The sequence below is a fragment of the Misgurnus anguillicaudatus genome, chromosome 23 (genome assembly GCF_027580225.2).
Source record: "Misgurnus anguillicaudatus chromosome 23, ASM2758022v2, whole genome shotgun sequence".
Lineage (NCBI taxonomy): Eukaryota > Metazoa > Chordata > Actinopteri > Cypriniformes > Cobitidae > Misgurnus > Misgurnus anguillicaudatus.
In genome coordinates, this window is record NC_073359.2 from 9,390,237 (window position 1) to 9,404,654 (window position 14,418).

The 14,418-nt window shown below is 37.3% G+C and overlaps 1 protein-coding gene and 1 long non-coding RNA gene across 2 annotated transcripts in view; one reads left to right on the forward strand and one right to left on the reverse strand.

Annotated features, from left to right (window-relative positions):
* Window positions 1-14,418, reverse strand: part of nr5a2 (nuclear receptor subfamily 5, group A, member 2) — a 135,899-nt gene that overhangs the window by 100,967 nt on the left and 20,514 nt on the right. The window lies entirely within an intron of this gene.
* LOC141359332 (uncharacterized) lies at window positions 1,090-5,264 on the forward strand. Its single transcript, XR_012365758.1, has 3 exons — window positions 1,090-1,179; window positions 4,681-4,786; window positions 4,871-5,264. It is a non-coding gene; the product is annotated as an uncharacterized lncRNA (long non-coding RNA).

A 14,418-nucleotide genomic window follows, 5' to 3' on the forward strand; every position in this document is an offset into this window, starting at 1 on the left:
CCAGCGGCCGAAGTGGTGCAGTTTTGTGCCTTTGTTTTGTACAGTGTATACAATCCACTTTTTTGAGATTGATATCAGTGACCCCACCACACACCTATATCACAAGATTCCCAGTATGTCAGATTGGGAAGAATGGAATTATGGGAGTATAGCGTAGCTATGGAATATAGCGTGATCGGATTATTTGCATAGAAAATTCATATGTCTTACTAAATATTTCAAATGGCATTTAAACACAGACTTTTGCCGTAATATGTGCATCTTATTCCCTGCTTCAAATTCCCAAATAATCCCATTTTCTTTTCCTCCCTGAGAATGGCTGCACGCAACTCAACCGATCCCAACCAAAACTCTGGTTCAGGCCCAAATGAAACATCCAGGTTCCGAAAAAGCTGGCTGCAACGGTGTGGTCTCGAAATACTTTGTCTGTGGCCAGACAATTAGGGACTTAGGTGTGGCAGAAGGGAAAAATGTGGAAATCGGATCTTTGCAGAGAGCACGGCCCCACACCCTGTAGTCTTGGCTTCCTGCGAATGCCACATGCACCCATACGTACACTAGCGAGACTCAACGAGGTTTCTCCTCCATTGTTCGGCTTCATTCGACCCTCTGCTGAGAGATCTGAGGAGACCGGTGGCCAGACTCTTCCCCCATTGCTTTCCTCTTGGTAACCCATGGGACACCAATGGGAACCAATCCATCAAAGCAGATGACATTTGAAACTTGTTCTGGTAGATTCTGATGCCTATCCATCTGGTCATCATACAGTGTGGTTTGTGTGCACTGGAAAGAATTAGTTAAAGGTGACCAAAAGGGACACGGACATAACTGATGCCCTGATAGCACTAGACGGGATAATAAATTGTTTTCGAACAGGAAGAGGTACAGCCTGTTGAGCCACACATGGCCCCCAAGGGTCACACCAATATCCTCCCCTTAAATGTCTGTACACACTCAAAACATCCTAAGAAGGGTCATGATTACATGTGCCAGCGCTTATTTTGTGAATAGTTGTGTTGAATTTACACATCAATGTACATTATCTGTTGTTTGAGAAATTTTCACCGGACCCATGCAACTATTTTGTAAATGCGGGTATTTCTCAAATCATGGCGACAATGGAAACAGAGATCTGATTGGAAGGGGGAGAGGAGAACAAATTGAGTCATCCCTCAAAAGGTATGATATTCACTGACATCCATGAAATAGGCTGTGAAGTAATAGGGCGCTTTACCTTGACTCTCACAGACTTCTGAACTACATGGGCACAACTCTCAAAGTGCTGCCTTTCAGGTTCTCATCAAAGCCCTATTGTTTCCAGTCAGACCTTTTTTGATTGATAGGAAACAGCATCTTGCTGTTCTGAAGAAACATTCAAAGCTACTGAAAGTCAAATTTCAGAGCAATTTGTATGTTTTTGACTCTAAGAGTTGGAAAGAAATGGTGGCTGTTTATTTGCTAGCTCTGAAGGGGTTTGCACACAGGACGAAAAGCATCGCGTGTTGCACAACTCGAAGGTATCGCACACCGGACGTGCACATTAAATAGCGCAAGCTGAGTCAGACAGAGTCTAAGGGAGAGCAGGGGCGAAAGTACAATTTTTTATTATTTTTAAGGGGGACAGTGTGCACAGCTCACAAAAAATTTGTGCATACACAGACATCAAATGAAATATTATAGAGCTTTCAGTCTTTTCCATGGCACTTACATTTCTAACAATATGAACACCCCTGTAAAACCTCCAAAATAAAAGTGTTGACTAAATTTCATCAAATACTATTCAATCGGAATAATGACATATTAGTATCACATTTACATCTGAAAAGGCATATTTTGTTTATTTACGTTTTGTTTAATGACTTGTTTAATTTCGTCATTAATGCATTTTGCACAACAACTGCATTATCCTATGAAATTAATGTAATTTTAAATCCATAAAGTATATAAACAATGAAAATGACATAAGCTATAGCTACGTGATTGATTTTAATGTTCAATAATGAATAAAAAAATATGCTTAGATAAAATTGTTAGAAGAACGGATTATTGCATCAAATTTTACCTCATATGTGAACGTGTGATTCCGTGCCCCCGTGAACTCTGGTGAACTTTGGCGTTGTACCAAGATGAATCTAGAAATCTCTACTAATTTAACGTCGAGACTGTCACATTTTAAACCATACATTTTCTACACAGAGGAGGTTAACTGCACATTACTGTACTGGGGTTTGGAAATGTTGTGAGCATTTCTTACATGTTTTAATTCCTCAGATAGCAATATACAGCAGCAACAGAGTCCGTGAGCGCATTCACACGCTGATGACGTCTGCGACTGCGCTGACTGCAGCGCCTGCTGCCAGAATAAAGTAATGTAACATGATCAAAACACTATCAAACGGCGAAAAACTCAGAAAAGTGACAAGGAGGCAGCACTAAATTAATAATATTGTGTATATTAAACAGATTAAAAGACAAATACCAGATTAATGGACGCTTCTTTGATTTTGAGGTTGCATGCAAAATCCATTTAGCTCCAAAAACAGAGGGGGCACATGCCCCCTCAGTTTGAATGGGCATGACGCCTCTGCAGGTGGGTTGTTTATCTTTTTTAAAAAATCTTTGCAAAAAATAATGAAATTACAATTTCATTTTAAATTTCAGTTTTATCAAATGTTTCAAATCAACCTGACAGTACAAACTTGAATTGTTGAAAATAATTTTTTTAAACAGTATGAACATTATAAAATTAAACCAAATTAGCATAATATAAATGTTCAACATAATGCAACAGTATTAGCAGCAGGCAAAAGTAACAAGTGTTTATTCATCCCGACAGGACCTCCTGACATTTAAACCAGATTTACTTTTATTTTGAAAAACTCTTATTCAGGATGTGTTACTGGACTAAATAACCTGTACATTGATCAATACTGCAACACACAAAACGAGAAACACAATGCGTTATAAGAAAAAATGACCGCTTTAGGAATTTACTTATTATGGTTGAAAACAGCTTTCTGGAACTACACGTGCAAAACGGTGACGAAATAACGCAATATTTGTCAGGTCTGTCAAGGGTTGCATGCTAAAGATGCTGTCATAGTTCGGAATGCAAATGTAATCAGGGCTCTGAGAAAATTGCTTTGTTACTTTCGCCCCGGTTCTCCCCTACTTAAAGATGCTAAATATGCATTAGCAGCCTATGTTAATCGTTAACGATTCGGGACAAATATAATGTTATTTAAAGTTAAACTATGTGAGTGGAATGGCAGGGATTTGAGCAGCGTCCAGAGTCACAGCAGACCCCGCTGTCAGCCGCCGCCGATGTGTATAAATTCATAGAAAATAATGTCTTCTATTTTTTAGAGTCATGGCGCGACACTGTGCTTCTCGTCAGGTGTGCAACCCCCTTAAAGGGATAGTTCACCTTAAAATGAAAATTCTGTCATCATTTACTCATCCTCATGTTGTTCTAAACCTGTATGAATTTCTTTTTTCTGATGAACTTTTGAGAAATTATGGTAAACACACAGCGGATGGTGACCATTGACTTCCATAGTAGGAAAAAAATATGATGGAGTTTAGTGGGTACCGTCAACTCTGTGACTACCTTCATTTATCAAAATATTTTCTTCATCATTTATCACAATACTTCCAAAATATTTTTTCCCTACTATGGAAGTCAGTGGTCACTATCTGCTGTGTGCTTACCATCATTTCTCAAAATATCTTATTTTGTGTTCATCAAAAAAAAAAAGAAATTCATACAGCTTTTAAACAACATGAGGATGAGTAAATGATGACAGAATTTTCATTTTAAGGTGAACTATCCCTTTAAAGGGCACCAGTGATGCACGGGTCGATGTATAAACAACCCACACCCGACCGACGGTTTCAACCTAACCCCCCTGCAACTCGGACCACAAAAACAAACAAAAATATAGTACCCAATCCGCTTCCTGGCCCACATTTTTAGTACTATATAAATTACAAAGGTTTAATTGAAATCTTTATTTCAAACGACCCGACCGACCGCGACCCGAATATCATTAAAAATATTTTTGGATGAGTCGTAACCCCAGGTGACTACAGGCACCCGCTCATTTTGTATCAGCATCACTAAAGGGCACATATTATGCCCATGTTTACAAGATGTAATATAAGTCTCAGATGTGCCTAGAATGTGTCCGTGAAGTTTCAACCCAAAATATCCCACAGATCATTTATTATACAATAGCCAAAAATGTCCAAAATGCCCATATTGGTTGGAAGCTGTGTGTAACTTTAAATGCATGTGAGCGACTGCTCTCACTGCATACCAAGGGACAGTAAGCGCTTTTGGTTAAAAATAGATCAGATTACTGTAAATACAGTCTGAGATCATAGTATTTTAGCCGCATTTGCGCTACAGTATGCCTAGAAACACATTTAGAAAATCTTTTGGGTAAAATTAACCAGTCAGTCAGTGACCGTGGGCGGGGCTTTGTTTGTGTGACATCACATTAGCAAGAGAATCAAAACAGCATGTCTAATAAGACTGCTTTGGTTTAATTGGGATGAAAAAAAGGAAAGGGTGAATTTATTTCATTGTAGGGTTGTTGTGTTCACACAATGCCAACACATTTATGTCCTAATGGATTTATCATAATATGTTCCGTTTATACATTCTTTTGATTCTAGTGAAAAGTAATCCGTCAGATTCCATATCCACCTAAAATACGATGATTTATCCTACTAGAGTGACTCCAGACCTAATGGCTTCGGCTAATGGAAACTAAAGCGGAAAGTAAGGAGGTGGTGGGTCATGGGATTTCCTGACATGACTGTATCAATATGTTTAACATGTCGCTCTTCCATGTTTTACAATCAGGCCGCAGCCCCCCTCCGGCCTACCAAGCAATTCCCACATAAAACAACTCAGCATGTCCGTTTTCTGAAGCTTGGAAAGACATTGATGAATCTTCAGAGACCAAGATGCCATCGCAGTCTGGTCTCCACCCCTTGAAGAAGTTCTCCTCTGTTCCTCCTCCGACATCCTGGTACATATAACAATGCTCTGTCCACACAGAGGGGCTGAACTTACTGTACGGTACAAGCTGTATGAATGAAATGTTTTGTACATGTGTTTTATTTTATAGACGTACACACCATTAACTAAATTATTAAATTACAATGTTTATATATGAGTTTTATTTTTTAAGCCGTCTTATAAATTTGAAATGGAAGTATATTAACGTTGTAAATGAATACATGTAAATGAAAACGTCTCTTTACGCTTTTGAGCTTCCATAATATTTTCCTTCCACGTGCGGCGTTGAATTTCTAGCACGAGTGAATTCAATGATTCTTCTTTGTCGGCTCAAGCTGAGTTTTACAAGAAAAGGAGTCTGGATCTAAGGGCCAGAGCAAATTTTAACTGCCGTGTTTTCCTCAGGAAATATCTGTGGAGTTAACCAACAGGGCAAACAACGGTGTACGCTAGAGATATCTGAGATAAGAGAGCAAAACATAAGAGAAGCTGCTCTTGTTTACTTTAGACGTGTATGTCCATCTCGTACAAAAGGGGCAGTAAATAACTCTCGGAGTTTCTGGACTATAAAAAAATTCTGCCGGGCTGCGTGCAATTTAAATCAAATTGGTAATGCTATACTAAGTTTTTGGCTAGAATATCACTGTAAAAAAATATTTTTAAGTTGAATCTACTAGGATTTAGAAGTTATTTCAACTGTGTTGACTAGTGATGCTGTAACTTTAAAAAATCATGTTGAATTTGCTTTAGTTAAAGGGACACTCCACCTTTTTTGAAAATATGCTAATTTTCCAGTTCCCATAGAGTTAAACATTTGATTTTTACCATTTTGGAACCCATTCAGCTGATCTCCGGGTCTGGCGGAACCATTTTTAGCATAGCTTAGCATAATCCATTGAATCGGATTAGACCATTAGCATCACGCTAAAAAATAATAATAGAGTTATGTAGAGTTTGAAAATAGTGCCCTGCTATTGAAAGTTACCACGGGGACTACTTTCAGGCGCTGCGTAATATCATAGTGCCTGCTGCAGCCATGTTAAGTCCTTTATTATGCCAAAATGAGAGTATAGTCCTAGCCATATCTGCCTAGAAAAACGCAACTTTTAATTTTCCGTCGGTCTTAGTACACGATGTAACTACAGAAGAGTAACGTTTTAAATAGGAAAAATATCCAAACTCTTTGGTAATTTTTGAGTGCGATGCTAATGGTCTAATCAGATTCAATGGATTGTGCTAAGCTATGCTAAAAATGGTACCGCCAGACCCGGAGAACAGCTGAATGGGTTCCAAAATGGTAAAAATCAAATGTTAAAGGAATAGTCTACTCATTTTCAATATTAAACTGTTATTACCTTAACTAGGAGGAGTTGATACATCCCTCTATATATTATATTATATTATGAAGCGACGACAACACTTTTGTGCGCACAAAAAACCTATTTTATTCAACGATTTGTTCTCCTCCTTAGTTGTTCAGTTTTAGTTCTTAAAAAAGCTGAAAAAAAAAAAACTTTGGCAACTACGTCAGCAGGTGATGTCAGCAGTATGCGCCATAGTTTGGTTGCGAACGCACTCTGAACAACCAAGGAGGAGAAGAAATTGTTGAATAAAATCGTTTGTTTTGTTTTCTTTGCGCACAACAGTGTTCTCGATGCTTAACTCTTTCACCGCCATTGACGAGATATCTCGTCAGTTAAGAGAAAACGCTTCCCCGCCAATGAGGAGAGCAACTTTTTAAACCCAGAAGTATTGCCCTATGGCAAGCGGCTGCATGTCCGTGTCTGTTTTAAAGATCGCTCTGAATTGGATCCCTATGAAAAGTCCGTCACAAAAATGGAATTATCTCTGCTTTTTGCTCAAAATGTGGTGTTTTTGCAGAAACCTACCCATATTCAAAAGCTGATTACAAAAGAACCACTGAAGGTAGGATGAAACGGGTTTTTTTTGTTTGAAAGCAGAGGGTCTGTTCTTTCATTTGGTATATTGTATGTTTATATATTTAAAGAAGAACATTCATGAAAAACGCTGGCGCTGGCTGGCAACTTTTTTTAAAAACGCTGGCGGTGAAAGAGTTAATAATATTATTATTGAACGACTGATGGAACATGGACCTTGTCTTTCATTTTTTCTGGGGGTCAATGGGACAGACAAAAGCCTCACGGTTTTCATCAAAAATATCTAAAAATGTGTTCTATAGACAATCAGAGCACTTGGTGGTTTAGTACGACACAGGGGTAAGTGATTTATGATAAATTTATCTTTTTAAAAGTTAACTTTCCCTTTATGTAAACTTTTTTATATTATATATCATCACTAGACTTAAAAATGACTTAAAAATTTAAGTGCAAAAATATAATATTTTGAAGTATAGTTGACATAACTTATAAACAAGTTGAAGTTACATAACTTAATTTGTTAAGTTAAAGTAAAACAAAAACAAAAATTTTTTACAGTGTGGACTATAATAACTATTGTGTGACTGTTTCAAACACTTGAAATCATTCCCGGTAATGAGCCAACAAGGGATTTTTCTTTTACTCACTTCCAAGATGTAAATTGCTTTGCGAATGAGTCATAACATCTGTTTCATTTTGTAGACATTTAAATATAACATTTTCATTTTTAGAATTAAAATAATCAAACACAAGTCTTTACATTCTCAGTAATCTTGATGATCAAGCAAATCAAAAACGTAATAATACAGTACAACCGTAAGAGAGAACGTTTATATTTGCGTGGCTTAGTACATATGTCGAAAAAATGGTTGGGGGGCAAGAAACGTTGTAGCTTATTAACTTCTGCAAAAATACAGGAATGGAAATTAATCTGAGCTGGCCTAGCTGTGGCTTGGGAAAAAGTGCACATGCCACAGTTTGCAGAACCTGGTATGGCTCTGCTCCATGCCTCCCTTCTTTTCCAACCATCCAGGAGAAAAGTAAGAGCTGATGAGAAACTCCAGATTCAGTTGTGTTGACCACACAGGGATTTGAGGATTATGTCTCGATTACTATGTTTCAAACATCATCTTGTGGTAGTGAGCTACATTAATCATAACAGAGAAATAACACATTTACTGGGGCGAACAGACAACGGCACACGGAGGAATCTATTTAAAAATAAAGTATGAACCAATTGAATGTAAGGACTGCATATATTTGTATATGTTCAAGGTGTAATGTGACATATATACTCTAATAAGAGAAAGCATGCCAAGTTTCCAAATAGTTGTGGGGTTAACAAACATGTTAAAAATCAAATAAGGGCCAAGAAATGTCATTCCGCTCGTTTCTCCGTCTGGCCACAGGAAGAGATAGGAAGCCCAGGAACAGACTTGATAGATGTCGTGGATTGCAGAAAGGAAGAAACAACATGGAGGGGTGCAGAGGGCTTGGCTATTTTTGCACTGTCGTACGGAAATGAGCCATAGTTTAGAGAGGAAGCAGATAGGCCAGAAAGTGTCGCGTAGCAACGATAAGCAGGAAAGAAGCTTGTACACATCTGTATACTTGCATAACAAAGTCCAGGAACTTTGAGGATCACCACATAAAAAAATACAACAAAGACTGATCAAGCTATGAAGTGTAATAAAACAAGTCTGTTCAGGAGTCGTGATTAATATGGCGTCACCAAAAAATTCTCCCTTTCCATAATTGGATACGAATGATATATATCAAAGTCGTTTCCACATAGGTGGCACTTAAATGTGCTTTACTAAGTTGCGTAAATCTTTCATCTGACATCCTCTTGCAGGGATCTCCTAAAAATACTGGCCTTTTTTAACCCCGCAAAGTCTAGTCTGTCGGCCGGCCCGTGTGGTCCGACCTTAATCGTTTTCAGTTAATATCACAGCTGGACGGTGGTGGTGGGCCCGTTGATAGGCGAGAAAACCCTTAAACTCGCTTTAAGGGTTCGACTCGACTGGCCAAATTTTAGGGTCAGACTTTATTATGATTACAACGACACCAACGCCTTGCACGTCAAGACTCGACACGAACGTATCGAACGGCTTTATTTAAACCCAGGCTTCCACCTCGAGCGTTCCCCGTGGCCTCTTTTATTTTCTGCCTGTAGCATAAGTGGTGGCTGACCACAGTGTTTTGATGGGGCGGTCGGCTGCCTGTCCTGTTCCCACATTTCCTAGACCACGGCGAGGAAGGCGCTTGTTCAACATGTTTCCCGCCTCAATACCTCCCACGTGTTGAGCGCATTTAACGCAGGATGACATCACATGATTTAAGTGAATTGCAAAACAGATTGCACACAGACGCTGAAAAGGCTCTTCTTACTAAAGTGACCTTTAATGCTATTTTTAAAGCATGATATATGGATGCCTACTTTATATTATACTGTAGGCTAGTGGGAGGTTCGGAATAGGTTAGGCCTGTTGTAAAAATACAAAAAGTTCATTATGTTTGTGAAAATAAATGTTAATATATTATAATATAATATATTTAATATAAATTATGTTGTTTTAATAATAATAATAATTTTTATTTTTTATAATGTTTAATAATTAAGTGTTTGTTTATTAATTAACAGTTAAAATAATTGTACTAAATAATGTTCATAACTCAGAATTTATCATGTAAAAAATAAATAAAAAATGTGTACATGGTTGCCTGCTACTGCTTGAATAACATACTTTGCTGACAGGGTAACCACACCTTTTCATTATAAACCGACCAATCAGAAGGAGTATTAAAATTATGCAATTTTCTTTCTTCCAAAATGTGACTGAATTATGCACCAAGGGAAGTAAAATTCAATTGACATTTCAAGCCAGTTAGCTTTTTTTAGTACATTATCAAGCCTTCGCATGTAAAGGCTGATGTATAGTCCATTTTTAATGTGTATGTGAGGGTCTGTGTACAGTGCACGTGACGCAATTTTCATCATTAGAAGAGTGCTTGTGTACTGTATTTTTGAATCCGCATGTGCCTATAAGAGCAGTGTTGGGGGTAATGCATTACAAGTAACGTGCATTACATAATAATATTACTTTTCTGAAGTAACGAGTAAAGTAACGCATTACTTTATAAATGTACACTTTAATATTTGAGTTACTTTAAAAAAAAAAAAAGTTATGTGAGTCAGTTTTCAGTTGAATTAATTTGATAAAAAAATGTACTGAATTAAACTGAACATAATCACATATAATTACGCACTCTATGCGTGAGCGCCTGAGCAGGAACAGTTTGAGTGAGAAACTGAAAACGATCAAGCCTCAGCCAAATAAAAAAAGTAACGCAAAAGTAACTAAAAAGTCACGTAAGTATTACTTTCCATAAAAAGTAATTAAGTAACGCAATTAGTTACTTTTTGGGGAGTAACTTAATATTGTAATCCATTACTTTTAAAAGTAACTTTCCCCAATACTGTACAGGAGTATGTAGCCCAGGAGATGCATTGCATTTTGTCGCAATGCGTATGCTTTGAAATTCTTGTGTACACGTAAGTCAAATAAACTATACTTTGCAATGCTGTGCGTTCTACTGTGCATGCATGTTCATATAAAAAACGACTATATTCCAAACTTAACAGGTGAAACAGACATACACGAAATTGTTAAAGGAACAGTATGTAAGAAATTTATATCAATTAATCATAAAATGGCCCTGATAAGTCACTAGACATTAAGAAATCATTTTCATTTCAAATACTAATATCACTGACAAAAGTGGTCTGGCCAGGATATTGTCATTTAAAAAGTGGATTTGCAGCCCTCAACTGATGTTTATGTTGTCTTGTTGTGTATTGGCCACCAGTTGTGTGATTGCAGTACCAGTTTTAGCCACAAGTTTTGTGATTGCAATACCAGTTTTGGCCACAATCCTACATACTGTCCTTTAAGTCTTTCCCCGCCATTGACGAGTTATCTTGTCTATTAAGAGAAAACATTTGCCTGTGTTCCTGATGAGTTTTATGGTAATCTGTAATACCGCAATTATCCACTAGATGGCGCTCTTACCCAATTCAAAAAAAAAACTAAAGCAAAAAATGATTACTGTATTTTTTGGACTATAAGCTGCGTTTTTTTCATAACTTGGCTGGTGCTGCGTCTTATAGTCAGGTGCGCCTTATAAGTCAGTATGAATTAATTTTGACATTTATATGGCAAGATACATCATTACCGTCTACAGCCGAAAGAGTCCGCTATATGCTGCTTCTGTATTTATGTAATTCAGTGGATTCAGTGATGCGGAATGATGAGTCTGCGAACTTCACGCTAGTTGGCTGGTTCGGTTAATTTAGACTATTCAACCTTCCAGGTAAGTTCTGTATGCTATGGTTTATCGTTTAAATAACGATAATATTATTTGTTAATATTACTTCAACGTACAGACATCTATTCAGCCTGCTGTTCTGTCTGCTATTGTTTAGTTGAATGACTTGCCTTTCCAGATTAAATGTCTGTTCTTCGGCTTGGATTTTGTGATTTTTTTTTTAAATAAACGTGACGTATAGTCCACTGCAACTTATATATGTTATTTCGTCTTAATGATGCATTTTTGAATGATCCGGCTTATACTCCGGTGCGGTTTATAGTCCAGAAAAAACTGTAATTTATTTTACACTCCATGTATGTTTTGATCATCGTTCTAAATCTGATCTCAAACTAAATTCCTTCACAAAAAAATGCAATTATTTCAGCTTTTTGTTCAAAATTTAGTATTTTTGAAGAAAAATATCCATATTTTGTAGTTTAAAAAAATAAAGATTGGTTTTCCCCAATGACATTGGATTTTTGTTCTTTCCAAGCAAGATGTATGCTCTTTTACAGAAACTGACATGACAATCAACCTACCCTGAGAAATACAATGGATCTAAAAAAGTGACAACTAGTCCTGGTCTTCCCCATAAATGCTATAAAATGTTATACATTGCATGTTACGTTTTAATGTTCCCGTACAATTATAATCATTTGTCATGATAAATGTGGGATGTCTAATGGAGGGTTGTTTGGAGAGCCACAGAGATTAAAAAGACACGAGTCTTTCACTCCCATCATAACAAGAGCGTCGCACAATGAGGCCTGACCTTCAGTACATCACAATACATCTGTCTCACAACATCAAAATACATCTGTGTGAGAGCGCATCTCTCCACCTAAGCATCCGCTGGCTGAAACTCTCCCGCCGCACCGTTATATGGCAACGGGGTTGTTAAGTGTGTGATAATGCGGTCCAATTGATTCACTCGGGCAATTTTGTACTTCTCTTCTTTGGCAAGCATTATATCAATTGATTTCAATAAAGCTATTCATTACTTTGGCCTCTAGGACGCGATTCGCTCGCTTTTGCTTTATTTGGAACGCAGTATCAAATAATTCATAAATACTTTAGCGCGTTTACTGTAAGAGAAATATGGTTATTGATTAGATGCCATTATTACAGTCTAAATCCCAGATGAGGCTGTAACAAACTAAAGCTGTTGAGAGGAAGAGGTGTGTGTGTGTGTGTGTGTGCGTGTGCATGCGTGCGTGTTTGTGTTGAACATTTTGTTAAAATGAATGTTGCTAATTTGTTAAAATATTAATCTTTTAAAATAAATTTTGTAATTTTGTAAATTACATGTTGTCGGTTTGCGCTGGTATAGAGGATTATATTAACGTTTATTGTAATATTTCAATAACCTTAAATTTAATTTGGGTAGAATTTGTAGCAATAGCCAACAATACATTGTATTGGTCAAAAAACGAAAAATCATTAGCATCATTGTTCCATGAAGATATTTTGTAAATTACCCTAAATATGTCAAAAATGTATTAACCATAAGTAATATGTGTTGCTAAGGACTTTTGCAGCCTCAGATTCCAGATTAGCCAAATATTGGCCAATCCTAACATACCATAAATTCACAATTAGCTTATTTTTTTACCTTTCAGATTATGTATAAATTGACGCCTGGTTTTGTGGTCTAGCACATATGCTAATATGCAGAAATGTGTGCGTATAGTAGTAAAAAAACAATATAATATACTGTACATTAGATAATACAACACTGCACTATACTGAATGCAAGACATATGAAGAGTTTGGTTCCAAAACGAGATAACTGAGTTTATTATTATGTTATCATGTTTTTATAGTGCTACTTAGCTGTATTTTTTTTTGTTATAAAGGCTTAAATCAAAACAAACCAACTGCAGTTTGATTGATATGCACAATAAAAAAGAGATTTTGAAAAATGAATTAACGAGTTATCTCATTTTGGAACCAAACTCTTCATATTCAAGTCTAACGTCATCCGCCGCTTCCGGGTCCAACCGCTCACAGATGTCATAGAGAAAAAACAAAAAATCATGGCTATAATACACTCGTATCATAGTGAAAAACTACCAAAAACACCTGATCCTAATTTTTATCTCCATTAAATAATCCGAGATGACAAGACATGGATTTATGGACGTGGATCTTTTATGAATTATTAATATATTGCTGTATTTGATTCTGGAAGCCTAACCGTGGGTTCACACCAGCCGCGTTTGAGGCGTCAAAGTCGCGTGTACCGTGCCTAGTTTGACGCTTGAACAGTTTGAGTTTACTAGCTTCATTCGACCGTGAAAGCCGCACGTGAAATTCTAGTCATTGAGACATTCACGCAGAAATTTGCGTCATGGGAGGGGCTTCTGCGACTCCGCTTGCTTCCTGTAATCACGTCACTACTAGAGCAAGCTCCCGATTGTTTTACGCGGCACGTTTTTCCGCCAAAGTTTAAAATGTTAAACTCACGCGTTTGATGCGGCACCATTCAATTGCACCATTCGCGTGAACTAGACACGCAAATGAGGCGGAATCGCATCAACGCGTGTCTTCACATTGGCCTAACATTGAAATCACTCGCGCTTGACGCTTCTACCGCGGCTGGTGTGAACGCAGCATAAGACTGCAGTTTACACGTGAGTTTATACAATTTTCGATTAAATGTGTGCTATGAATAAATAGTGCTCATAAATGGCTGTTGGAGCTGGAAACGGTATTGCTTACGTTATGACTTAAAAGGCGGATATTCTGTGAAATACTCATTACAAAAAAGAGGAACTAATCACTTTATCACTAAAATTTTTCTACTTTCGTGTCTTTTTCTTGCCACAAAATGTGTCCCTGAAACCGATTCAGATCTTTGGATCCTCATGTCTCTGACTTGACCGGGTTTTGGCGAAACAGCAGAAAAGAGTGACCTCATTTTTTGTGTGTTGCTTAGATGGGCAGTCCTACTATGACCTAGACAGCCCTCTCCAGTCTTCCTGGAGAAGTCAGCACTTCAGATGAGAAAAGTAATTGTGGATAAAGCATCAAAAGAAGCTTTTTTTCTATCCTGTGCAGATACATAGGAAACTAGTGCTGGTGTACGCTCATATGGTCTATAGAAAGTCAAAAAGCTTT